This window comes from Rhinolophus sinicus, linkage group LG05, assembly GCF_036562045.2.
Source record: "Rhinolophus sinicus isolate RSC01 linkage group LG05, ASM3656204v1, whole genome shotgun sequence".
NCBI lineage: Eukaryota > Metazoa > Chordata > Mammalia > Chiroptera > Rhinolophidae > Rhinolophus > Rhinolophus sinicus.
The window spans coordinates 29,245,116-29,273,104 of record NC_133755.1 but is presented as its reverse complement, the minus strand read 5'-3'; the positions used below and the strand labels follow the sequence as shown (position 1 = coordinate 29,273,104).

Sequence of the window (27,989 nt, the reverse complement as noted above, 5' to 3'; positions counted from 1 at the left end):
CAGGTTCGGTGTCCCTCCCCTGTCCCTACCCCTTGGGGAATTTTCAGCAATAACCACATGGAAACCTTAAATCTAAGAAGAGACTAAAACCCTGTGACCCATGGCAGAGGCTAAGAATGCAGTTTCCTGGGCCTCTTTCCAGACAAATGCATTGGAATCTCCTAGTAGCCGCTGGGAATTCTGGGCTTTGCGATGGAACTTTTGAGTTCTGGAGAGCTGCCACCTGATGTTTCAGTTATTATGAAGTGGGGTGAGATACAGTGGGATGCGTGTTTAGTGTGTGTAACACGTGACACCCTCTGGTGCTAGGTGCAGAGAGGGCACAGGGTGATACAATATGATATGTGAGTCACCTGACATGTGTAGCCATGGAAACAAAACAGTCCCACAGAAAACCCAGGCCTTCTACCCCTCTGGGACAAATGTCTCCAATCCACTATGGGCCTCCTGCCTCTTGCGGTTCTAGAAGCTAGAGGCCTTTGCCACCAAGCTTTAAATTTCTACCAGAAGTCACCAGGCCAGCATTTTCCAAACTGTCTTCTGAGTATCACTAGCATGCCATAGAATGTAATAAAGTATTCTCCCACAAATATACAAAATTAGCAATATTTTTCCTTTAAAAATTTATTTTGAAAAATATGTGAATAAAAAGTGATAGATATGTGCACACACTTATCATATGATAATCCACCTTTATGAAACAGATAGTCTCTCTGAAGAGGTCAGTAATTCATATTGGGGCTTACTCATCACAGAAATGATGTTGGGAGGCTGTGTGTACTCTAATACATTTGGAAATGCTGGCTGAACTGTGAGGTCCTGGAGGGCAAGAGTCAGGACTGGTATTCTCTCACATGCTGGTGGACTGTTATCCTGGAGGCCCCCAAGGAACCACACATTCTCATGTTCATGCCCTTGGATAGTCCTCTCCACACATGGGCTTGGACCTGTGACTTGCTTTGGACAATATGCCATTAGGAGTGTGAAACAAGTGTAGATCTGACAAGCACTTGCTTCTCCTTGTGGGGTTTGTCGTCTTGGAACATTCTTGGGGAAGCCAGGGACCAAGCTATAAAGAAGTGTGGGTAGACTAGTGAATGATGAGACAGCACCTGGAGAGAGAAAGACCATGGGGACAAGCTGAGACACCAGATATTTTAGAGGCCCTCTTGGATTCCAGCCTATCCCAGCTGAATGACTAACATGAGCTGATGCACCCGAAGCAGAAGAACCACCCAGCTGAGCCCTGTCCAAATTCCTGACCCACAAAATCATGAGAAAGAATAAATCATTGCTTTTTGAAGCTACTCAGTTTTGGGGTTGTTTGTTACATAGCAGTAGGTAACTGAGATGCTTGTAGTAGGTGTGTAATAATGTGCATGGAATGAGTGAATGGCAAATCACAATGCCAGCTCTGGTGCTAAGCCCTTACACTGCTCCTGCCTACTCATCAAGCCTTGTTCACCTCTGTTCCCTGGTACGATTGCTGTGATGGTTAATTTTTTTGTCTCAACTTGACTGGGTTACATGGAGTGTCCAGATAGTTGGTCAAACATTAGTCTGGGTGTTTCTGTGAAGATATTTTTGAATGAGATTAACATTTACATTGGTAGACTGAGTAAAGCAGATTGCCTTCCCTAATGTGGGTGGGCCTCCTCCAATCAGTTGAAGTCCTGAATAGAACAAGGCTGACCTTTCCCCGAGTAAGAGAGAATTCTCCTGCCTGATGATTTTCAAACTAGGACACCAGCTTTTCCAGCTTCTATAGAAACCTGCCAGCCTTTAGACTCAAACTAGAACATTGAATCTGCAAATTTTGGACTTGCCAGCCTCCATAATTGTATAAGCCAATTCTTTATAATAAATTTCTTTATCTATAGATATAGATGTATTAGTTTCTTTGAAGAACCCTGAATAATACAGATTTGGTATGAGAATGGGATGCTGCTATAACAAATACCTGAAACTGTGGAAGTGGTGCTGGAGCTGGGTAATGGGTAGAGGCTGGAAGAGTTGTTTTGTTTTTGTTTTTATTAGTTTCAGGTGTACAAAACAATGTAATAGTTAGACATTTATCATTTATACCCCTCACAAAGTGATAACCCCCTTCCCCAATCTACTACCCCTCTGACATCGCATACAGCGTTACATTTCCACTGTCTCTGTTCCTTATGCTGTGCTCCACTTCTTGTGAATATCTATAGCTATATCTATATCTATATGTAATTATAGTTGACATTCATTATTATTCAGCTTCAGCTTCAGGTGTACAGTGCAGTTATCAGGCATCTACACCGTCCCTGAAGTGGTCTCTCTAATAAGACAGATGAAGGCTGGAAGAGTTTTGAGGTGCATGCTTGGAAAATCCTAGATTGCCTGGGACAGACTATTGGTAGAAATATGAACATTACAGGCAATTCTGGTAAAGACAGAAAAAAAATAGGCGAGCTGTAGAGAACACATATGTCATGATAGAGTGTCGGTAGAATATGAATAGTAGAGGTACTTCTGGTGAGAACTCAGACAGAAATAAAGAACATGTTCTTGGAAGTTGGAGGAAAAGCAATCCTTGCTATAAAGTAGCACAGAAGTTGGCTCAATTGTGTTCCAGTGTTTTGTGGAAGGTGGAACTTCTGTATGATGACCTTGGGTAGTTAGAGGAGATTTCTAAGCAAAGTGTTGGAAGTGCAGTCTGGCTCCTCCTTACTGCTTATAGTAAAATGTGAGAGGAGAGAGATCAATTGAAGGAAATATTAAGCAAAAAGGAACCAGAACTTGAAGACATGGAAAATTCTCAGCCTGTCCACATTGCAAAAAATGAGAAAGTGCGTCTTGGAGAAAACAGCAGAGGTGTGCATTCCATGAAGAGATGACCCACGAGTTTAATCAGCCATGTCTGCTGAAGCCAGGCACAGAGATGGGATTATACCAGTAGAAGCACTGCTGGCTGGGAATAAAGGGGATAAGGAAAATGGAATGAGGGAAGGCTATTGGTTTTCTGGGATCTACAGGACAGGACAATAGAGCTACCCAGCTTCAAACACAGTTGTCCTCCAAGAAAAGGTAAAAAATGACCCTGAAGGCGATTCAGAGGTCACCGTGGTCCACCTGTGTGCCACTCCCAATATAGGCCCGGGGGACGGGGGACAAGGCTGTTTCCTCCTGGTTTCAGAGGGCCAGGATGCCACCACCTGGTGCCTCAGGGGCAAGGCCACCCAGCAGAGCTGAGAGGGCAGGTCCACTGCGTAGGGCTGTGGCAGTGATGCTGTTGCCCCATTGGGCAGAACATCAAGCTAAAGAAAATTAATCTGGAGCTCTAAGATCAAATGGAATTTGCCTTGCAAATTTTGGACTTGCTTGGGACCTGTTACTCCTTTCTTCTTTCCAGTTTCTCCCTTTGGATCTATCCTAGTCTATCCCATGCCTGTCCCACCATTGTGTTTTAGAAGCACATACTTTGTCTGGTTTCACATGTCCATAGCTGGAGAGGAATAGTGCCTCAGAATGAATCATCCCTTGAGTCTTACTGTATCTGATTTAGATGACATTTAGTGAGACTTTGGATTTGGAACGGATCCTGGAACGAGTTAAGACTTTCGGGGCTGTTGGGATGGGGGTGAATGTGTTTGTCATGTGAAAAGGATGTGAACTTGGAGAGCTAGATGGCAGACTGTTATAGACTGAATTGTGTCCCCCCAAATTCGTATGTTGAAGCCCTAACCCCCGTGACTGTATTTGAGATCAGGCCTTTAAGGAGGTAATTATAGTGAAACAAGGGCATCAGGGTGGGGCCTTAGTCTGATAGTACTGGTGTCTTTATAAAGAGCAGAAATCCCAAAGATTTCCCTCTCCCCATGTGTGCAGAGAAAAGGCCAGAAAGTGCATCTGCAAGCAGAAGAGATAGGTCTCACCAGAAACCAAATCGGCTGGCACCTTGATCTTAGACTTGCAGCCTCCAGAACTCTGAGACAACAAATTTCTGTTGTTTAAGCCACCCAGTCTGTGGCATTTTGTTGTGGCAGCCTGAGCTGACAATACGATTCCTCACGCCAGTTGGTGCGTCACACAGGCTTGGATTTCAACTCTAGCTTTCACTGATTCAATCCTTCAGCCGACATTGAAGTTCTCCTATGTGTCAGACACTGTGTAGGGGGAATGTCACTTAATCAAGGAGGTCGGGGACATGTTCTTGAGGAACATATGCCAGGCTTGATATATGAAGGGTGATCAGGGGTAAGCCAGTGAAGAGGGGAAGGGAGGGTGTTCCATGCAGAAAGAACATGTGCAAAAGAGGCTCCCACCAATGAGGGAGGTGGTGGGCATTCAGGGGACCGGAAGAAGGCTGCTCTGACTGGAGTGGAGAAGGGAGGGACAGGGGAACGGGTCTCAAGAAGAGGCTGATCTCAGGCTGAGCAGACCATGGCAAAGCTTTGGCGTTAGAGTAGGAGGAAGCCAGTGAGCTGTCTTAACCTGGAAATTGGCAGGGTCAGATTTGTATTTCTGAAAGACTTGGGTGGAGACCAATAAGAAGCTGCTGAAGGAGTTCAGGAGCGACGTGCAGAGGGCTTGGACCAAAATGGTAACAACAGAAATGAAGGGAAGGGCTAGACTGAAAAGCTATGTATTAAGGTAAAACAGGGCTTTGGTGATGAATGGTATATGGGAAGTGAGGGTGAGAGAGGACTCAGAGTGACCTGATGTCTCTGACGTGAGCACCTGCGTGGTGGCAGTGCCATTTGGTGGAGAGAAGAGAAGGAGACAAGTCAGGGGTAGCGGGGCAGCTGTTTACTAACTGGGTAAACTTGGCTGTTACTTTTGTGTACCTCTGTTTCCCTATCTAAGTGCTGTAAGTGAGATGATACTTGTAGAGGGTCTGGCTCAGCGCAGCTGCCCCTGCATACCAGGGCCTCCCATTTTTCCTCTGTGAGGTGGCATGAGCGGATACTATTGTTCCCATTTTAAGGCTGAGGAGGCTGAGCCTCTGTAAGGTTGTTGTCTCGCCTGGATTCACACACTGTTGGAAACAGGCTTATGGGAAGGTAGTGGGAAGAGACTTTCCCCTTTGCCAGGCTGTCTTTAACCTCAGCTCACAGATCCCAAGAGCAGAAGGGATTCATTCATAGGCTGCTGAAGTCATCATTGGAGGCCTGGTATGGGGTGGGGCAGAGGGGACAAAGTTCAGTGGGAAATGCAATTTGGGGAAGGGACGGAGGAACATTGGAGTGAAAGCAGGCCCCGAGTCCTTAGCAGGGCAAGAAGTGAAACATCAAGTTCATACAGTAGCCAGTTTCTAAAATGCAGGGTGCTCACAAAGCTTGTTTTTTTTTTTACTCACGTAAAGTCCAAGATGGGTGCTCTGATTGGCAGGTAGCCTTCGTTGGAGCGGAAATGAAGGCACTCAGTCTCCTTCCGTCTTGTGGCTCTGCCATCTCCTAGACCATGAGGTCATGGCAGAACGCGAGCGATGGATGAGGCACATCGGCTTCTTGACATCCTGAACCTAGAAGAGAGTCATGTTGCTCCTACTCATGCTCCGTTGGCCACCTTTGATGGCAAAGGAGCTGGAAATGTAGTCCAGATGTGTGCCCAGGAAGAGGAGAAAAATGGGCTTGGTGACCAGCTACCCAGCCCGGCTATAACGGGTCAGAGTTACAATTTGGTCAAGAGTGTGGGGGGTGTGGGGGAAGGCTGCCCAGGCTCTGCTGGAATTTCTCCAAGATGGGACAGGACCAGCCCTGGGATCAGCACTTTGGAGAAGCTGGGCTTGGCCCCAGTCCACTGGCTGATGGTTGGCAGGGAGGGCCACATCTGGGTGCACTCTCATGGCCATGGAAAGAGACTCTGGCCAGGCCAGTGGAAAACTTGTCCTGGGTTCCTTAAGAGAGCAGGTAGTGAGGAGTTACTGAGCAAAGCTCCCCAGTATTGCATCTATTAAAACGTTTGTGGGGCCGGCCCGGTGGCTCAGGCGGTTGGAGCTCCGTGCTCCTAACTCTGAAGGCTGCCGGTTCGATTCCCACATGGACCAGTGGGCTCTCAACCACAAGGTTGCCAGTTCAACTCCTCAAGTCCCGCAAGGGATGGTGGGCTCCGCCCCCTGCAACTAAGATTGAACATGGTACCTTGAGCTGAGTTCCCTTCCAGATGGCTCAGTTGGTTGGAGTGCATCCTCTCAACCACAAGGTTGCTGGTTCGACTCCCGCAAGGGATGGTGGGCTGCGCCCCCTGCAACTAGCAATGGCAACTGGACCTGGAGTTGAGCTGCGCCCTCCACAACTAAGACTGAAAGAACAACAACTTGAAGCTGAACGACACCCTCCACAACTAAGATTGAAAGGACAACAACATGACTTGGAAAAAAGTCCTGGAAGTACACACTGTTCCCCAATCAAGTCCTGTTCCCTTTCCCCAATAAAAATCTTAAAAAAAAAAAAAAAAAAAGTTTGTGGACTGGCAGAGAAAGGGGCCTTAGGTGGCTTTGATGAAGGGAAAGCCTCACTGAGAAGGCACATCTGAGCAAAGACATGACGATGCTGAATCATGAAGCTATTTGTGAAAGGGCAAAGGGAGCAGGAAGTGCAAAGGCCCTAGGTTAGGAGCAGGCCTGCTGTTCAGGACCCCACTGCAATAATCTAGGCCAGAGATGGTGGTAACAGTGAGACCGGGTGAGGGGAGAAGTGGTTAGAGTCTGGATCTATTTTGTAGGTATATCCTTCCTTCCCTCGCATCCTTTTTTTCTGTTTTCTAGAAGGGACTTATGAAGACACACTGAAATGTTTCCACGTCTGTGCCCTTTTCTAGACTGTAAACCTCATGAGGGCAAGAACTGGGCCTGACTCCTCTCCTTACCCTCACACCGGGCACAGGGAGGGCCCATCGCCAGTGCCTGGTAAACACATCTGTGGAGAGCACGCGTGTCCTCCTGAGTCATCAGATTTCCTGGGGCTGAGCTGAGGTTCTGCTTGTCAGCATATTGCTCACTGATGTGGAAACCTTTCCTGTGGTATAGACACTCCTGTCCTTATTCTAAAGAGATCTTCTAAAGAAGGTCAGTGTATTTAATCATAGGAGATGGGACTTTGGTGTCATGAGCTAGTGAGTCACAGGGATACCTGCAGGGAAGACAACATCACAGTTTCTGTCCTGGATGTGCCCACCTGCTAGCTTCCCAGGAAGTGACAGGATGCATATATGGCTGTACCCAGCAGGGATCCATAAGAGCTGAGTGTAGGCCTCTGCATTGCTCGCTTATTGACATGCAGAGGAATCCTCAATGGTGTCTTGACCTTGGCAGTGGGGTGTCCTTTATCCTCTGCCCTGCAGCCTTTGTTTAAGCTGGGCTCTTCCCTGAAACACCCACTACTTTTACAGAAACTTGGGTACAACTGATATTTACAACCCAGCAGGCTCTGGATGCTTGAGCGGCTTTGAGAAGCCCCATGGTCTTAAATTCAAAACGTTGCTGCAGGCTTCCTGCTTTCTCCCCTTCACATTCTGAGAGGCGTGTGTTTCCTGTGCTCTCATGCCACAAATTAACTGCCTTTTCACTTTTCCCACAGATTTTATCTCTCATTCCATGTGGCGGGCTATCATGGTATAGTGGTTACAAGTGTGTGAACTTTGGAATTGGACAGAGTTGAGGAGGCATCGTAGCTTCTGCTCTTACTAGCTGTGTTCCGTTGGCAAAGCCCCTCTGCGCCTCAGTTTATTCATCTGTCAAATGAGGACAATCATAGTATCTACCTAAGATCTTAACTGTGAAGATTGAGGGGGTGGAATGATGCCTAGCTCCCCAATAAATGAGAGCTGTTATTACCCTTAATAATAACCCAAAGTGAGGCAGGGCGCTCAGTCATGGCCAGTGTCCCCACTAGCTCCGAGCCCTGGCGCCTACATCGCTAACCTCTCTGCCTAGTTCCACTTCAGCCAGAGCAAAATGAAAGAGAGTCCCGCATGTTCTGGGCCTGTGGGGGAGTCTGTGAACAGCTGAATCCATGAATGAGGTCTCTGCAGGTGCCAGGGCCCCAGGGCCCCACCCTCTCCCAGGACTAGAGCACTGCCTGCCAGACCCTTGTCAGCGGTTACAACCTCCAACTGCCTCCCTCTGCTCAAGTTTTATCAAAAGCTCAGTTGAGAGAAATAAAGTTCATGGGGGTTATTTAAAGGCCATGCATTCCAGCCATTCTTCCAGATGAGACTTATCCCTGAACCAAGTCGGGCTCTCATGAAGCTGAGTTGCTCTTGGACCACATTATTTAGCCACCACAAGATCTTTATTATGTCTCTCCCTTATGATGGGGCTTCATGGAAAATGGCCGCAGGAGTCCCACTGTGGCATTTATTTTGGGATCCTGCCGTTGCCGGTACTCACTGCCTCAGCCAGGGCTCTCTATAAGACCTATGAGCTGAGTATATTTTAGGCACCAGTTCCTGGCAAAGCTATGCATTCTCAGAGGAACTGGTGGGCTTTGGATTATGGGCAATGTGACTCATGAAGCTCACCCCAATTCTCATTTTGCTTGGGCTGCCAGGGAGCTCAGAGCCAAATTTGGGGATCAGCTTAAGACTCCTAGAGGATCTCTTGGCCAGGGTGAGAGGGAGAAGAAGGAGGAGGACTTGAAGGGAAGGAGATGGCGCAAGGTATTGTGACTGTGAGATATGTCCCTTTCTAGGCCACTGTGGAGGTTCTGAAGGGTCTGGCTTTCCTGAACCAAAGGGTATGAAAGAAGAATTTTCCATAAATTTGAGAAGAGAACCACAGCCATTGCTCAATTTGAACTCCTCCGTGTGCCTCCCCTCTACCGGCTTGCTGGGTATTTTTGTGATGTTGTGAAACATTGAAACTTGCAGTGTCTCCTTTCTCTTCCTCTTTGTTCCCCACCCATCTTTTTCTTTTTCCTTCTTTGCCCCTCTGCAGCTACTGCTTCCTTCTATTCCACTGCTGGGGTGCAGGGGCGAGAGCTGGGCTGCCCGCTGTGACTGCTCACCCACTTCTGGGCCACACAGGCGTCTCTCTGGCTTGAGGCCCACAGCTTTTCTGCTGGAGCAGAGGAGGGCTGAGGAGCTCAGACCCCACAAGGAAAGAGTAGCGATAGAGCAGCAACCACTAACTGAACACTCTACTGTGTGCCAAACATTAAGGAATCATTCTTATTGCCTTTTTATTGGGTTTATTTTAATGAATCCCATGCCTCAGCAGCTCGTAGCACATTTTTGTCAGTGTCCTAGCAAGGCCCCTTTCATCTACCTATTTATCCATCTATCTGGTCCAGGGTTTCTCAACTGCAGCACTGTTGGCATTTTGGGCCAGATACTTCTTTGTTGTGGGGGCCTGTCCTGTGCATATTAGGATGTTTTCCAGCATTTCTGGCTTCTGCTCATTAAATGCCAGTAGCACCCCTGCCCACCCCCACCCACCCTGCTTGTTTCCCTTCTCTATTCCCCTAACCAACAAAATCTCCAGACTTTGCCAAATGTCCCCTGGTGGTGGGGGGTAGGGGGTGGGGAGAGGGCAAAATTGCCCCCAGGTTTGGAATCACCATCCCTTTTGTCCCATTCTTCACTTGTGTCTCCCTCCCTGATAGAAATCTCTCTGACACATGAGTCCCGTTTGTGTGTATTCTTGCAGCTCTGTTCATCGCAGGCTCATATCCTTCCTTTACTTTTTTATGGGTTACCGTCTTTTGATTTGCAAAGGGCAGTGCTTGTGTGTGATAGATATCAGTCCCATGTTGGTTTGGACTTCTGTTGTCTTCCCCTTTCTGTCATCAGTGAACTCTCACCTTACAGATGAGGACACTGGCACAGAGCTTACAAAGCCCGTAAGGGCAAAGCCAGGACCCCAGCTCAGGCCTCTGCCTCTGGAGCCCAGGCTCTTGACCCCTGGGCTATAGCAACATCCCTTCCTTCCGCATACGCCTTCACAGTAAGGCAGACAAGCTCAGACACTGAGGCCTGGGGAGGGGAGGGTGGAGGTTGCTCAAAGTCACACAGCGTCACGTGGATCACCGTGAAGTGATGCCAAGTGTTTTGGGGGATGGATTTAGCCTTTACTGTGGCCTAGGAATGGCTAAGTGATTGTGCTTAAATGTCCGCCAGGAGACCCTGGCTCTGGTGAGCAGAGATGATGGGGGATCTAAGCGTGTCGTGTGGGAAGGGCTCTTTTCTAGCTCTGCCTAGGGAGAGGAAGTAGAGGCCTCACACACTTAGAATTGACAGATGTCTGGATGTGGACTTTCTGTCCTGGACCTCTGCGGGCAGCAATGTTCTCCTTGCTTTGGCCCTGGCAGAAGAGTACTTCTTATCAGGCCCAGGGGATGATTGATGAAGGGGGAGCTGGGGGCACAGTAGAAGGGGCTTTGTTCCCTAAATGCCATTCACATGACTCTCTGACCTCAGAGTCCTTCCCCTTTCTCTTGTCTTTTTCTCCTTCACTGCATTTGGCGCTGCTTCAGTTTCCCTTCTCTATTTTCCTTTTCTCAATTCACACAAAGCCGTCAGAGGTCTGGAGCTGCCCCATGGCCTCCTGCCTCTGGTGAGGTTGGTTTCCAGCTCTAGGACTGCAGCCCTGGGGCTGTCTGCCCTAGGGGGACATGGGGAGGTCTTGGGCGCCTGGTAGGGAGCAGGCAGGCTCTTCTGGCTTAGGGCTTCATCTTTAGTTTCTAGAAGCCTTTTCCACATGGTTCAGTACCCAAAGTGCTCAGTCAGAATCACATGGGTAACTTTCCAAACAGATGGATGACCAGGTCCCTAGTTGAGATTCTGAATTTGTTGGTCTGGAGTGCAGCCTGGGGTTATGTTGTAAAATTTTCCCAGGCGATTCTGATCAGGAATCAGGAGTGGGAGCCACTATTTGACTGAGGGCCGAATGTCACAGAGAGAACTTGGAATGCAGTTTAGGAGACGTGGGTTTGAGTCTAGACAACCTTCAGCTGGCCGTGTGTCCCTGGGAAAACCTATTCTCTCTTCAGTCACTGAACAGGGGCACCCTAAGGAGAAATCACAGACGTGTGGAGCTTTAGACTTAGAAATGACAAAGGAAATCAGTCGATCTATCCCCTCATTCTCAAATGAGAGGGCTATGTCTAGGGGCATTAAGGGGATTGCCCAGGGTGGCACAGGGGTTGGCAGGGCGAGGAAACCAGGCCAGTCTTTGTGTGTCTCCTCCCGCTGACTATACTCTCAGGCCCCACAGGGAGTTCTCTCTAGATTAGATTGTTGGGGAGATTGTATCTCTTGGGGGGTGGTCTCCCCACTGTTTACTGGAGGAGGAAACTGGACTTCCAAAGCCTGATAGCGAAGCAATGGCTAGAACCAGAGAGCGTTGCTCTCAGCCAGACTCTGCAGGCAGACCTCTGCAGAGTTGCTGACTTTTTGCAGCTGTTTCACGGGGCCTGTGGACTGAAAGGGGAAGTTTGGCTGCATTTAGAAAATTGTCCACAGAGAGGAATGGTGGGGGTGGGGTGAGGAAGGTGGCCGGGTTGTGAAACTGGAGGAGGAAGGTGGGCGAGCTGGGAGAGATGCCAGCAGGGGCCTGAGGACAAGGGGCCCACATGTTGTCACTTTGGAAGCTCTTGGGGTTGGGTAGTGGGGGTTGGGGGAAAGTGAAGGGGAGGGAAAGGCAGAGAAAGGGAGAAGGGGGAGGGAGAATGAGTTCCCAACCAGGAAACCTGGTTTTTTCTTGGATTGGAAGCAAACAAGGAATGTGCTGGGAGCATGCGCAGTCCTGCCTCAAAGGCCCAGGGAGTGGTTCTCCAAAGGGGCGCAGAGAGATGGTGAGAGGTGCTGAGAAAGAAGAGGCCTTGTCAAGATTGCCCAGCCCCCTGGTAGGAGATGTTAAAAGAGGAACTTCCCCTCCCCCAAGGTGTGCAGAGATTTCTCTGGGCAGCCTGAAATGTCCCATCCCTAAGGCCACGAATGCATCAAACCCTCCCGGGACTGACCTGGGGCTCAGGCCTCATGGTAACTGCAGAAAAAATACTGCATAAAGCTCTTAGCCTGGGGGTCGGGGGCCTGGAAGGGTTTTGAGGGCCTGATGAAAGAGCCTATGCCTCAATTTGCCATTCCTGCTAGCAACTGGGAGAAGCAACCCCATTGCCCTGTAACAAGTACCTTGGCCCCAAACTCCAGGGAGGAAAAATGGAGCTCTTGATTTCCATTCTAGTCTTACTCTCCCTGCCCCCACCAAGCCCTCTGTTGTCCCTCAGCCTCTGGCTCCTGTAGGGTGCTACACTGTGCTTTCCCTATGCTGAACCTGTCCATATTTCTGTATGTGGGGTCAGAGTGAGGGGGTGGGGGTGGCGAGACCATAACTTTGACCTGGAGCTCTCTTACAGAAGGTCCTGACTCGCCAGAAATGTGCTGCGCTCTTGTCACGTGAGAAGAGGACTCAGAGGCCGCCTTTCTCAGGGACATGGTAGAACTGGCAGCCAGGGGGACCTGCTCTGAGGATGGGCATAGAAGGGAGGGCTGCACTGGTTCTGTCTCCACGGCTGAGCATCTGAGGCCTCCAAGAGCCCGTGTAACTCAACTCAAGATTCCCACTTACTCCATTATTCAATGAGTTTTTACTGAGCACGTACTGAGATATGTGATAACCACTAAGTGCTAGAGATGTAGAAGAGAGTAAACTAGACACGGTTCCTGGTGGAGGCACTTTATGGCTCATCGTGTGTCTATGTCTTTCCAAGCCTGTGACAGTGGCCACGGTGGGGAGTGGAAGGAGGCAACGCCCTTACCCCTGTGGCCTCAATGGGGAGCCAAGATTCACCTACATGAGACATTCAGAGAACCAGGCAGTGTTTAAATAAATAGCTTGCTGATTCTGATAAGCACATTGTGAAGTGAATGTGGTCAGGTTCAGGTTGTGTATGCCTGTCCGTGCTCTGGGGGGACCGTATTGGGCAGCCCCACGGGGGTTGAGCTCCTTCCCAAGCTTTGTGGAAGAATCCAAGTAGAAGGAACTGACTGAGCAGGCCTGACTACTAATCTTGAAAATGATAACCAGTTCTGACACGAATGAAAATCTATATGGACTCTACTACCTTTCTTGGTTCCTTCTTTCCGGTGGTCAGCTCCCTTCTCTTCCTCCTTCTTCCATCTCACTCAGAGCTGGAAACCTTCCATGGCAAAGGACTGGATGCTAGGTTTGGTTGAAGGTCTACCGGTTTACAAAGCACAGCCCTAGGATAGGATCACAGAGATAAACAACACAGACCTTACCCTTAAACCCCTTCAAACCCACTTAGGTTCACACACTGCTATAATAGATAATCGAGAAAGCTGCTTGTGGGTGTGCATGTGTGGGGCTGGAGATGACAGGAGAGTTGAGTCCCATCCCTGGATATGGAATGTGGAATATCGATGCTGGTGTGTGTCTGTGCTTGTCTTTTTTAAAACATCTCAAACTTCAGAAAAATTATAAGACTATTACAAGTAATTTCTGTAAGCCATTTCCCAAGATTCACCAATATTTACTTTTTGTGGAATCATCTGCGAACAGAGATATTTCCCCAAACACTTCAGTGTCTAGTTCAAGGACATTGTTCTACATAGTTTGTAGTTTCCTTGTAACTCAGTTTCCTTATAACTCAGTTTCCTTATAACTGAGCCTTCTTCCTCTCATTTCTAGACAGTATCGGATCACTCAAGTTTATGTAATGGGAGACAGCCAGCTTGTTTTTCTGCTTGATATCATACTGGTGGCCTGGCCTTTGGGGACTGTCTAGGTCACAGAGTCCCCCTGGGAAACTGATGGCTTCAGTGGCTATGCCTGAGTCGGCTTGCTACTGGACAGCTGATCTGCCCCCTTAGAGGCCTGGCCAGGCCTTGGCTGAACTCTCGCTCTCTTTCTCTCCACTTTGTTCTTGAGTTTTCTGCAAACGCTCCCACCCACAGATGTGATTTGACTTTCCAATATGTGGCATGATCTGGTGGAAGCAGCAAGCTTGGTTGGGCACCCTCTCTAAGCCTTGGAGGCTAGCCTGGGTTCCTCTAAAAATACAGGAGGCTTCTATTCCCTGTCTCACGGGAAGAGCGAGGTTCTGTGGTGCTGTCTGGCTTTAGGGACTGTGGCCCTTCCTGCTAAGGACTGGCAGTCTTAGGCTGAGGGAACATTTTCCAGAGTACGGCTATGGACAGAATGTCTCCTCAAGATGGGCTGGGATGGGCAGGGTTTTGGAAAGGCCCCTGCTTGTTCTGGGAGGTGTTCAGGATGCTGAGGTTTTGGAAATCCATGGTGGCTGTTCATGACTGCTCCCAGCTTTGGGAAGAGGAATGAACGGGTGCCCATTTCCTTGGGTTCAGTGGCGAAGGTGAAGCCCTGCACGGCTGACCTAGGACCAGGCCTTCTGCTGGGCCTGGAGAAGCCACTGGGCTTGAATGGGAACGAAGCCTAGAGGACTCGACCCCGGAGTCGTGAGATGCTGTTCACATCCAATAAGCCTTGGCTGGAACGCTACCGGCGCTGGCCAGGACACAAAACCAATGTGATCTCTCGGCCTGCTCTCAAGGGTGCCTGTGATGGAGCCAGTGGGAGAAGCCCCAGTGAACCCACGAGACCGAACATGCTGGAGGCATTTAACTGGCAGGTCAGTCTCATGCAAGTAGAGGTGAGGGAGGGGAGAGCTCAGAGCAGGCCTGAGCAGTCAAGAAATGTTCTGGGGAGGCGGTGCAGCCTCCCTTTTCAGCAGCTGCTCCCGTCTAGTCTACTCATGCACAGAGCAAGCACACCCGGTCTACTTCTAGCTCTGTTCTGTCACTTGGGCAAGTCCCTTTACCTCCTTGGGCCTGTTTCCTCCTTTGTGAACTGGGAAGCTGAGCACCTGAGCCACCTCCCTGGGCAGTGCTGAGAGGTAATCCAGCATGGGTGGGCTCCAGAGATGCTTGAAGACCATATAAAAATGCAGAAGCCTGGGCCCCAGCCCAGACTTTGGGAGCCCGATTCTCTGGGGGTGAGGTCTGGGCCTGTATAGGTATCATTATGAACAAGCTCCCCAGGAGGTCCTTGGAACAGAAGCCAGGTGACTGTGGGGTCCTCACACACCCAGCCCCTGACTTCACTGCAGGCTCCATGGACCCAGATTCAGGCCTTTATTCCTTGACGGACTTTTCCTGGTGTCCGGGAGGGCCTGGTACAGGTGGGGACACCCTGGCCTTCCCACCAGGCCATCCACGGGCGCCTCCCACCCGGGAGCAGTGCCACGGTCGGGCTGGCCTGAATGCACCCCCTTTTCCTTTCCTAAGAACCAGCCTCAATGCCCCCATTACCATTTCCATAGCGCTCTTCTCCAGGGCCCCATGGAAATCACGAGGCTTTCTGAGGAGTCGGGCAGCCTTCAGAAAAGACCCCGGGCCCCCTGCCCACCCCGGGCTCCCGGCCGCTCTAATCCCGCCCGCTCGGGGCGCAGAGACAGAGCTCCCTCTCTCCTCCGCGGCCGGGCAGCTCCTTCTCAACAGAGCTGACGTTTCTCTGCAGCCCAGCTGGCTGCAGTTTTCAGGAATAACAATATCCCCGGGGGGAGGAGCGGCGGGGTGAATGGGCGCCTTTGTCCTGGGCCCTGTGAAGCCCGATTAATTATGCGCTACGGAGCGCGGGGAGCGGCGGCCGGGCCCGGCGGCTGAAAGGCCCGGGCTGGGGAGCGCGGCCGCCGGCTCCGCGCCGCCGCACAAAGGGCCGCGAATTAGAAAACCGCCAATTACCCGGCATTTTGTATTGGCCCTTGTCTCGCTGACACTGTGGACGGCCCCTCCCTAGGCGGCTGCACTTGGAGGGTTTTCAAGCCCTTTCTTGGTTACCAGGGACGACTGGGCAGAGGGCTGAGGGCTTGGCGAGAGCCGGAGTCGCCCAGTGCTGGGTAGGATCGTGTGCAGTGGGGGTACGGGGTGGGGAAAGGAGTGTGTGGGTATCGCCCCTGGGGACATGGGTCTCAAATCTAGTGCCCTGGCCGAAGCGGGAGCCTGTTCCAAATGCAGATTCCCGGGCCCCAGTTCCACGGACTCCCTGACTCAGTATGTCTGGGGTGCCCAAGAAGCTGCGTTTTAACAGGCAGCGGAGATGATTTTATTTAAAAAAAAATTAAAGTATTACAGTGAAATGCACAGATCTTATGTGTACAATTCCATGCGTTTGACAAATGTATGCATTTGTGTTACCTACATTCCATCAACTATAGAGCAATCCTATCCCTCTAGAAAGTCACGTGGGTCCTTTTTCTAGTCTCTTCATGTTCCCCTCAACGCCAACCTCCCCTCCTCGCCTCCAAGCAACCACTGTTCTGACTTCTATCATCTGTTAAGTTTCACCTGTTTTTGGACTTCATGAGAAATGAGTGGAGTTATACCGTATACACTTTTCTTTCCGAACTCTCTCATTCAGCATAATGCGTCTGAGATCCCCCCATGTTGAGTATGAGTAGTTTGTTTCTTTCTATTAAATAGTTTATCTGTTCATCTGTTAATGGACACCTGGACTGTTTCCAATTGTTGGCTGTTATAAAAAGCTGTTATGATCACCTTGCACAGTCTTTTTTTGTGGACATACGTTTTTATGTCTTTGAGGTAACATCTAGGAGTGGAATTGCTGGGTCATAGGGAAGGTGTTTAGCTTTAATGGATACTATCAAACTGTTTTCTAAAGTGGGTATCCAATTTTGCATCCCCATTAGCAAAGTATGAGAGTTCCAGTTGCTCTACATCCTTGCCAGCATTTGGTATTGTTAATCTTGTTGTTTCTAGCCATTGTAGTGAGGAAGAGGTGTAGTTTTCAAGCCAGGTGACTTTTACTGCTGAGCTTCAATGGCTATACTTGAAGAAGAGTCCTGTCTACTGTAATTCTTGCGTTTGTCTGCAAGGTCCAGCAGCATAATTGACCTCCCTTGAGGTCCACAGATGGTTGGACGGAGACAGGACGAGAACACAGGACTCCTGACTACAAAACAAGTGCTCTCTCCTTGATAGGATGCTGCTCCTTTAACTTACACCTTGTGGGGCTGTGTGTGTGTGTGTGTGTGTGTGTGTGTGTGAAATATGGTTTTTACTCTGCCAAAGACCATTCAGAATGGGCCTGGAAGGTCACTTCTGAAGAACCCTTGCGTGCCACCCAAGCAGCAGCATTTATGTCTCTCTGGGGTTGAGAGATTTGGCTTGACCAGGTAGGTGTGCATACACGTGCATACAGGGACAAGGGTGGGGGAATGGTGGCTGGTTACCCTTGACTCTTACTCCAAGGGCATAGACCAACCCTGAGAGTCCCTCTGCTTCAGCCACACTTAGAGGGCCCTAGATATTTTCCGATCAAGCACAGAGGATGTACTGGATGCTGGGAATGAGGGGAAGGAGTCCTGGGGCTTCCAAAGTCCTCCTTTGCTTATAAGCATTCTCCTAGGTATGGTTTTTTAAGACCCTCCAGAACCGTGCCTGACCTATCCTTGTAGCCTTGTGTCTGGCTGCCTCCATCTTGCATATTGGACTACAGAGTCATGGACACCTCTTCATCTATTATTATCCCTCCACGCTATGAATACATACCATGGAGATTGTATTCTCCAAAGATGGCGGCACCAAAATATATATCCCATCCCACATGCTTTTCTTCATGTGACTGACACTCCTTCCACTGAGAGGTGGTGAGGTCTGTTTCCTCTCATTGTGTCTGGCCCGGGGCTTGTGACTGCTCTGCCAATAGAGTAAGGCAGAAGTGATGATTTGGGTACTCAGTCACAGAAAGGCTACAACTTCCACATGGCTCTCTTTTTTGGTGTACTTACCCTAGGAACCCAGCTGCCATGCTGTGGAGAAGCCCAAACTAGACTCCCTGGAGAGATCAATGGAAAGGCCCAGGTAGAGAGGAACTGAGTACCCCAACCTACAACCAACACCAGCCACCAGATTTGTGAGTGAATCCTCCTTCAGACCATTCCAAAGTCCAGCCTTCAATGCTTCCAGCTGAGGCCCCAGACAACACAGAGCAGAGACAAACCCAAAGAATCTGCAAACGTAATGGCTTGTTTGATGCCAATATTACAGTCATTTCTTATGCAGCCATCATAACTGGAATGTTTACAATACTGATATTTCTTGCATCCTCTGAATCTTATTTCATAACCCCCTCATGTACTCCCATTTCTAAACTTAGCTCTTCTCCTTTCTGGGCACCTGTTCTGACCAGGTTCCCAGGTTAATCTTGGGTGTCACCTCTGCCAGGAACCCCCTGGCCTCCCTGGGCACTGCACTGGAGTTTCCCCCTCTGGACGCCAGGTACATGCTCAAGCCTTTGTATTCTTCATGTTGCCCTGCAACTTCATGTTTGGATCTTTGCACCCCTCCCATCCCCCAAAACGGTTCCCTAATTGCTGGAACAGTGTATATTTCCTCTCTGGATTTCTAAGAATCTGGCACATAAACATTCATTACAAGATGGCATGTCCCTAAAACAGAGAAAGTAGGACCTGAATTAAGCAAAATCACTATTCAACGTCCCACTCCCTGCCTTCCTTTCCTCTGGGCCAGATCTTGAGCAAGAGAGATAAAAAGGGCAAGAGATGGTCCTTTCCTTCAAGAGGAGTTCAATCTGATTAGGGAGAGAATAACAGAAGGACTGCTGTGATTAAGTGAGAGTCACAGTCCCCAAAGTGGGACAGACCTGCATGGAATAGAGTGACCAGGGCAGGTTTCCTGGAGGAGGCAAGGACTTGGATTTAAAAGTAACAGAGCTCTAGGACAGGTTGCCCTTTGATAGAACTCCCAGCTTGCTCTCCTCCACCTCCACTTGCTGGGTCACCAGCTGAAGGTGTGTGTGTGTGTGTGTGTGTACATGCATGCACACGTGAGGTTGGGTAGAGGGTTGGCACATCGCTCTGATGGGATAGAGTCTGAAGGAGAAGCCTATTTCTAACCATCTCCTCAGTTTGCCCCTCTCTCCTCCACCTCACTGGGGAAATGGGATAAGTCAAATGGGGTGGCTGCACAACGAACTAGATTTACACCCAACAATATGGGTGGACCTTGCAAACATAGTGCTGCCTGAAGAAGGCAAGAAACAGAATAAAATCTACAGCACAATATTGTTTATGTAAACTAAAGTACATACACACAGAAGGGCGATGTGTGTTTTTAGGGACACAAAAGGACGTGATGTCAACCATACTAATGTGGTTGCCTTTAAGGGTGGGGAGGACTGGGGTAGTGAGCGAGGATCAAATAAATAAGTCAGGACCTTTATGGGAAGGAACAGGGATGAGACTGTGCCACTGAGAATGATTGACTCAAGTCTGCACCTGGGGTGCAAACAAAAAGAAAAACCAAAACCTAAATCACCTTGGAAATGTTACTACCAACTTGAGGGCACCACTCATATCTGCATGGGCAGGAGGATGGTTCCTTTTCGGACACTCATGTTGGGGGCCTTCAGCCACCATGAAAGAAATCCATCCACCCTGAGGCTGCTTTGTAGAGAGACCACATTCAAGAGAGGACCCCCAGCCATCTCGTCGCAAGCTGTTTGAGTCTTCCTAGCCTTGTTCCCGGACATGTGAATGAAGAAGCAGTTGAGCTGACCTCAGCCCAGGCCATCAATTGACTGCAAACTCATGAGAGAGATCCAAAGTGAGAACTGTCTGGCTTATTCACAATCAACCTCCAAATTCGAGAGCAAAACAAATGGTTGTTATTGTTTTAAGACCTTTCTTTGGGGATGGTGTGTTATATTAATAATGAAATAGCTGACACAGACTTCTTATTACCTAGAAATGGAGAGCTGCCATAACAAAACCTAAATCTGTGGCTGAGGACTGAGAGATGGGCAGAAATTGTAAGAGTTTTGAAGATAATATTAGTGGAGGCCTGATGGCCCTGAAGGAGGCTGCTGGTGAAGGCTTTAAGGAAAGTGAGGAAAACGTTCTTGGAAACAGAAGGAAAGGGGACCCATATTAGATGGTGGAAGAAACTTTAGCAACATTGTCACTTGAAGTGATGTAGACAACAGAAAATATACCTAGCGACTCGATGGTTTTGGATGAGGAGATTTTTATGCTGCATGTTGAAAGTGCCAGTTGGACTATTTTAGCTGCATATGATAAAGATAGAGAAAGATGAGTTAAAAAGGAAACTTTAATTTTCAAGCCAAATTTATACAAAATATTAAAAAGCCAGTAAATCTTATTTCTCATTCTCAGCCTCCCCAGAGAGCAAAAGGTTCTCAGTCTGAAAGGGCTTCAGGACAAAGGTAAAATCGAGAGTGGTCTTATAAGAACCTCTATTAAACCTCCAGACGATCTAATACGTTATAAAATCTTTCAGATAGATAAAGGTCCTCTAAGGATTTCAAGAGTGTGCCTCACAGATTCTCATTGTTAAACAATAGGATTTTAAAGAATATTAAGGGATCGTCCCTCAACAGCCTCACAAAAAGCTCAGGGTAGAGAAAACTTGATCTGGATGAGATCTGCAGTCTAGCTTTTGACTAATGGAGTGAAGCTCATTAGGAACCATAGGAAACCCACGAAGGTCAGAAGCACCACCAGCTTGGACTAAAAGGGACCGAGTAGAACAAAATGAAAAGTAATACCCATTTTTTGTTTTGGACTGTGGACCCGTAAGAAGGGAGCAAGGTGAGAAAACTACTCAGTTGCAACCACCAGCCTTTTTTTCTAGTGAAGGAAGGGTGATTCAGAAGTGGAACCAAGAGCCCAGAGGACAAAGCCAAGAGCAATGAGACATTCCCAGGCAATAGGACTTAGCCCCAGTAAAGACACTGGCAACATATGTCTGTCTGGATTTCACAAGTGCTATGGACCAGTGACTCCTGTGTCTCCCTCTCCCCTGCTTTTGAATGGGAGTGATTATATTGGTTATCTTATGCCTGTCTCATCATTGTGTATTGGGGCTACATGATCATATAAGTTTTCTCTTTAGTTCACAAGTCTTCAGCTACAGAGCTAGGCCTGAGGAATTGCATCGGAAGAACTTTCTCCACACCTGAATGGTTGAGATGATCGGAGCCCAGACCTCTAGCTTAAACCTAATGCTATCATAGATGAGACTTTTGGGGATTGTTGGAAGGGAGTAAGTGCATTCCATTTAAATGAAGTCCAAAAATGGGCAAATGTTTTTGATGGTGAGAGGAAATTTTAAGAGTGGTTACCTTTGAGGGGGACAGATATTGTGCTCCAGGGAAACTTTTGGAGTATTTGAAATGTTCTATATTTTGTTTCAGGTGGTGTATACATATATAAAATTCATCAAGCTATACCGTTAAGATGAATGTATTTTGCCATCTGTATGTTACATCTCAATAAAGACGTTGAAAAAAGTGTTAGTATATCCTCCCTTCACACGGGAGTGATCTTTAGGAATTCCCTAACTCCTAGGGCTTTTGCTCCCCATGGGATCATATGTGTTCCCCCCATACCCCAGGCCCACCTTGACAGCAGCCTTGGGTAATGCTATCCTAGTGCTTTGCATGAGCTGGCTGGCACTGCCCAGCTTGGCCTGGGGACTGTGCTGGAAGATGAGCTAACCTTTTGCTCCTTGTAGGACAGAGTGCCTGGGCTATGGGGTCCCAGATGCCCTTGGGGGCTGGTGAGTAAAAAGGGTATCTTACCGCCCCCTCACAAAGAGCCTGGGATTTTGAGGGGCTGTGCAGTGTTTGGAATAAGTGAGCAACAGGAGCATATTTTTGGCATGATAGACATGGAAGGGGAGCAGGGGCTGGTGGGTGCTGAGGGCATCCAGGCTGGGCAGACATAATGAGCTTGTTCTGGTCACATCCCTGCTATTTGAGGACCTGGAGCCATGACGTCCCTCAGAGTTTCCATTCTCTGTGCTGCAGCTGTTGGTTACGTGTTTCATTCAAAATGCTTTGCAGGAAGCAGCAGGCTCCACATTCCAAGGCTTTTAGTCACGTTTTTTTCTCTCAGAGCTTTGGGGATGGGATAAGAATGTTCTTCAAACCACACTGTCCTCAGCTGGACTCCCAAGAGGAAGTGGGTGGGTCACTGGGGGATGAGAACACAGGCCCAAATTCAGGGATGAAATGAACAGAGATTAAGGCCTAAATAAGCTCCTAGATAGATCACTGACCAGAGGCCCAGGTTGGGAGACGGGTAGAAGCCTAAGGTTAATGACTCTTGCCCTCCCCAGTCATGGGCCAAGGGGGATGCAGAGGTTCTGGTGTGTGTGTGTGTGTGTGTGTGTGTGACAGAACAGAGTTAGTAGTGGCATTTCATCCTGAGGGACCCACACACCAAGGCTGAGGGAGAGTGTCACATGAGGCTTCACTTGTTGCAGGGGTGGATGGTGACCTATATGTGGGTTTGGGGCAGGGAGAAAAGCACTTTAGCAAATGGATCCCACAGATACATGAACCCAGAAAAACCATTACAAATGTTTGCTACGTGTCTGCTATGCTCCTGGCACTGGACCAACTGTTGGGACTACAACAGTGTACAAGATAGAATCCATCCGTGCCTTCGCATTAAGACCTGGGAAATACGGCCTGGGAGGTGTCCACTGAGATAATGGGGAGAGAGCAAACTAAGGGCGTGAGGACCAATACAGACCAGATTCCGGTGGGCAGAGAGTAGGCGAGTATAGGGAGGCTCCGTAAATCACGTAGAAGGTGCAGTACTGAGAGAGAGTGGAGGGAAGGGCAGAGCCCAGCAGAGACTTGGGTAGGATGAGTAGCTGAAGCTCTGGAAGGGAGAGGGGGATGGATAGCAGCAAAGTCCCGGAGGTTCTGAAGTAGGATTCTCCCCTCAGGTCTTGAAAAGCCTGGCCTAAGAGGAGGAGGAGGCGAGAAGGACCAGGGGTTCCCAAGCAGCCAAGTCCAGTGCCACCCTTTCCTCTTGAGCACCTGAGGCAGAGGGAAGGAAATCCTGTGATAAGAATCTAGTCTAGCATTTAGACAGGAAAACCAACACACTTTTGCTCCCTGTGGTAGATAGAACTCTAAATATGGCCCTCAAAGTTTTCCCGCCCTCATCCCTAAATATGATCTCAAGCCTCTGATTCTGTAACATCACATGGCAAATAGATTTTCATAACCTAATTAAGATGATGCATCTGTTGATGGAGTGAATCAAAAGGGAGATTATCTGGTAGGTGTGCCTCATTTGATCACATGAGCCCTTCGAAAGCAGTTTTCTCTGGTTGGTGGCAGGAGAAGAAGCCACAGATTTGAAGCATGGGGTGGGGAGGATTCCACGTACCTTTGATGACTGATAGATGGAGGGGACCGTGTGCGAGGGACCTGAGACAGAATAGCTTCTAGGAGCTGAGAGCACCAGCAAGGAAACAGCACTCAGTCCTACACCCAACCAAGCACAGGAGCAGCGTTCTGGGGCAACCCAAGTGAACTTTAGGAGCAGAATCTTTTCCAGAGCTAGACACAAACCCAGCCAGCTCACACCTTGATTTTGGCCTTGTGAAACCCTGAGCAGAGAATCTAGCTGAGCCCACCTGGACTTCTCACCTCTAGAACTGTCAGATAATAAAACAGGTGTTATTTTAAGCTGCTAACTTTGTGGTAATTCGTTGCGCAGCAACAGAGAATGAATGCACTCCCACTTTCTCTCCAACGTTTTCGTTTCATGGCTGAGAAGAGGTGTCTGATGATTTCCCCTTTGCAGGTGGGGCAGACTAAATGAGGAGCTCAGTCTAAACGAGGGGCTCAGGCTTGGGCCCAGATTTACAGCCACAAATAAACCAAGAACACTTGGCCTTGGCCTAGGGTGTCTTGTCGTCCCACTCAGGGGGGAAGGGAGAGAGTTACATCCTACACTCCCCTTTGTAACAACCCCCTAAACCCTCAACAGCTCTTCGCACGTTGCAGCCTGCAGGCTGCAAAGCTGTTTCAGGCCTGCATTCCCCGCAGAAAAGCAGATCTCTGGGCGGAAACAAGAGAAGGGCAGTGACCTCGTCCTCCCCGTTCTTCTCAGATGACAAGTCTGGGCTCTGTCAAGGCAAGAGACAGGAGCTGGGACATAAGGAGCAATCAAGTTCGGCTGCACCCTTCCCCACCCCCAGTAAAAAGCATTCTCTGACTGGCTGAGATGGGGATTTTTAAATTTTATTCTTGCTTCTTTAATAATTTGTTGGACACATAGTCGGGTGTTCCTGGGGGTCGAAAATGTTTGCAAGGAGGAAGGTTATATTTCGGCTTTATTGATTAAAAAGCCCTAATGAAGATTTTCTTTTTAATTCCCATATGAGGCCTTTTCTAAGAATCTCTGATTCTTCCCAGATGGTGTCCAGTTCCCTACCTCAGCCACTGGCAGGGCAGGGCTTTAGAAAGGAAGAGGGTTTTGTTGTGTCTGACACACCTGGGATCTCAGCTCTGAGTTGAAGGTAGATGTGCGATCTCAGAGCCTCAGTCTCTTCAGACAGACGGTTTCTGAGATTCAGTGACCCCCAAATACACACGAGATGCCTGGTAGGCAAGAAGGAAGGGATAAATATTGGTTTCCTTACCTGCCTGCCTTACTGCAACACAACAGCTGCCCTGGAAATATGTTTTTGACAACCAAAAAATAATTTTCATTCTGATGACAGGCAGGCCGGGACAGTTAGCGACAAAAGCCTTCAGTCAGCAAAGTTTGCCTTCATGCTCTGCCTTCTCCCAGTCACTTCCTCTATCTGTATCCTGTTTCCTTCTTTCAGGCCCTGCCTGGCTGGATCCCAGGGCCCTGGGGGTGGTCATACTGGGAAGCCTCTGGAAGACTCTTCCAGTTTAGTATCTGTGAGGGAAGGCAGCACCTCACGCTGGGGACTGAATGGTGGAATCCCAGGCATAGGGCACGCAGGCCAGTGGCGTGGGGGGGATATTTTGGGGACAGTGGAGGAGGGTGTTGTGAGGTCCCTCCAGGTGTCTGTCTGGTGAGGACTATGAGAAATGGCTGTGCACGTCTCCCTCCTGCTCATTTCCTCTAGGATGCGAATTGGGAGGTTTGATCGAAATCCTCTTAGATGTAGCTTTTGCTGTCAAGGAATATCTGGGGGAAAATCTGCTCAATTTAAACTTTTCAAAGTTTCCATGGTGAGGGCTGAGCACAGAGTATGGGGGTGTCATATATTTGAGGGTAGAGAGGCAAGAGCAGCTTCAGCTCTGTACCCTGGGACAGTCGGCCCCACAACAAAGAGGAAGATGAAGGAATGGAGGACTGGGGGGGCTGTTTTTGAGGTTTTCTGGATGGGGGGTATTTCTGGGACCCCACAAGTCCCTGGGATTGGCAGCAAAGCTGATTTCCTGCAGGGCTGCCTTCTGGGGCAGAGGCTGAAGAAGGTGCTGGGTGGGCATTGGTGAAAGGAGGCCCGCTGCCCGGGCTAGGACCTTGAGGCTGGGCCAGGCACTACCCTCAGCTGCCTCCACCCTCCTCGCCTGGGCTGTGGGCTCAAAGCTGAGCCAAGCACAAAACAGACAGCCTCTCTCTGCCTCTCTGTTCCCGCCCCCATCCTGACAGAGTCTGGTTTTCATCACCCATTAATCACTGAAGCTTCCCCTAGCCTGTGTCTGTCTGTCCACACTCACTAGCATCCCCACCCGCCCTGGGCCCTGGGGGGATAGATAGACAGACAGACAGGCAGATAGGCAGATGGTCTCTGACTTAGGGAAATTTAGGGTCACAGTGGGGGCTGCTCCCTACTCCAGACACGGGAGAGGCACGCTTCCTGAGGTTGTTAGGTCACCCCCACCCCAACTTGGCCTGAAACTGCCAGCCTGGCCCACCTTACCCTGGCAGCAGGCGACAGGGTCCATTAGCTGTCCTGTTCACCAGGAAGGAAATGGGTTGGAGGGCTGAGGAATTCTAATTAAGCTTCCCCAGCTGGCAGGCCGGCTGGCGGGTGAGAGTTGGCACCTCCAACCCTGCTAGAGTTGGTGCCAGCCCAGTTTGGCCTGGCCTGTTGGATGCCCACCTGTCGCTATGGGCTGCCTTGCAAACCCCCTGAAGATTTCCAAGCTCTGGGGCTCCTGGCCCTGCTGGCCCAGCATGGCTCTCTTTATGCCACCTTTCTGTCCCTTACCTGAAGGAGAAGTGACCTCCGGAGTTGGGTTGCCATGTAGGACCCCACCGATTCAGACTGTCATTATAACCCCCTCCCCAGCTCTGGAGACCTGGGTATTAATATGATTCTTCCCTGATCCAGTGTGTGGCCTGGGGCCGCTTACAATCTCTCAGAGCCTCAGATTCCTTGACTGTGACAGCACAGTCCCAGTGCCTGGCCAAAGAGGTTGCCCTTCAGTGGTGAGGAGCCCCTAGATCCCCCAGTTACCATGGCCTACCCACCCACTTGGTATACAGGCTGGAGGTTGGTGGGTGGCACAGCATACGGCTGGGGGTGGTATTGGCAAATGGCAGGCAGCCAGCGGCTCCCCAGGGGTGGTCACAGCAGAGAGCTGGGACAGAGTCTAAAAACCTGGAAATGATACCAGGTGTGGCCTTTCCTTCCTGGTCCAGTGCTCTGTGCTCCCCCAGAGTGATGTCCTCAGAACCCAGGGGTCCCCAGATCTGGCTACACCCCCAGCCCTTTCCCAGGGCAGTCCTCTGTCTTGACACATTCCTATTGGCCAGGCTGCCCTGGGGGGTGGGTGCAGCTCCCTAGATGGTTTCCACCAGCCAGCACTAGAGAGCCATACAGGGGCCTGCTCCCAGCATGGCAGAGAAAGATCTCCAGCAGACACGCAACACCTCAGACGCGAGAGCCCGCCAGAACCAGGATTCTGAAGCCATGGGACTCCTTCCCACAAATCCTGGATGCACATCTGCATATCACTTTACAGTGGTTTGCATCCAAGTCCACATCTACCCACCCATACTGTTCCTTTTACCACCTAAGACTAAATATTTAACCCGCAACTCCAAGTTGTAGTATCTAAGCCCCCAACCCAATTCCATCCATTTCAAGTGTGTTTTGAGCACCTGGTGTCTGCACTGACCTGTATCTGGGCTTTCAGGGAGAGGGAGGATGGGGAAAATAGAGTTCTTGCCCTTGGGGTATTCACAACCCAGCCGGGGAAACAATTTCCAGGGAAAAGTATTGGTCAAGGCTCTCTAGTGTGCAGTATGTGTGGATGGTGGGGGTGCTTGGGCCAGGAGTGGGAGCTCAGAGCGGGCCAAGGTCCCTGGCACAGGGCTGCGTACTTGCTGGCCACTGTGTTGAGGAGGGGTCTGGGACATCCAGAGGGTTGGATTTTCTTACTCAGCCTGGGCATGTTTCCCTTTGGAGTAGGCCCTACAAACCGTTACCTTGCATTGTACCATTGACCTGCTCTCAGCCTGGACAGATTGGACCAACGGTGGGGCCAGAGCCAAAGAAAGCCTTCAGAGAGGTAGCTGGACGTGAGAACGCTGAGTGTCCAGGAGCAACTGCCCCACCCAATCTGATCTCATCCAGAGGACAAGGGTGGCAGAAATAAGGTACAGAGGGGCTGGGTAACCCGATCCAGAGTCCATCCAGGAAGAGGAGGAGCTGGGACATGAACTGTGTAGCCTATGCCCTTAACCACCACCCTCTATAGCCTCTTGTGAAGGGGTGAGCTGGACTGGGATCCAAGAGGAGTTAGCAGTCAGGGGATAGCAGGCCTGGGCTCTGGTCTGACTGCCTGGGTTCAAATACTGGCTCCACCAATTACCGGCCGTGTAACTTCAGGGAAGTCATTTGATTTCTCAGCTGCGGTTTCCTCACCTGTGTAATGAGCATAGAAACAACACCTGCCTTGTAGGTACCTGAGTCACTTTTCAGAGAACGCCAGACTTTGTCATAAATGTCTAATACATGTCTGCCATAGAGTAAGGATTGAAGGAGGAGGAATGAGGACATCTGCTGAGGGCAATGTGAGGTGATCAGCCTGACTGTAGCAGGGACCGCCCAGGGAAGGAGAAGGGGAAAGGCTGGGCCTGGGGGAAGGGAGCCCCAGTGCTGGGCCATTGGCCCCTGGTGTCCTCCATCATTCCAGAGAGGCAGATGTGTTCAGAGCTGCCCAAGGCTTGACAGCCTCC

General features: G+C 49.6%; 2 long non-coding RNA genes across 2 annotated transcripts in view; one reads left to right on the top strand and one right to left on the bottom strand.

Moving 5' to 3' along the window:
* The window catches only part of LOC141571531 (uncharacterized), a 115,501-nt gene that overhangs the window by 9,623 nt on the left and 77,889 nt on the right, over nucleotides 1-27,989 (top strand). The window contains exon 3 of the long non-coding RNA XR_012496313.1: nucleotides 12,333-14,585. This is a non-coding gene — a long non-coding RNA (uncharacterized LOC141571531). The remainder of the gene's footprint in view (nucleotides 1-12,332; nucleotides 14,586-27,989) is intronic.
* LOC141571532 (uncharacterized) lies at nucleotides 364-15,444 on the bottom strand. The gene is made up of 4 exons (XR_012496314.1): nucleotides 15,265-15,444; nucleotides 13,041-13,179; nucleotides 5,336-5,500; nucleotides 364-1,112 (listed from the first exon to the last, which is right to left on the bottom strand). It is a non-coding gene; the product is annotated as an uncharacterized LOC141571532 (long non-coding RNA).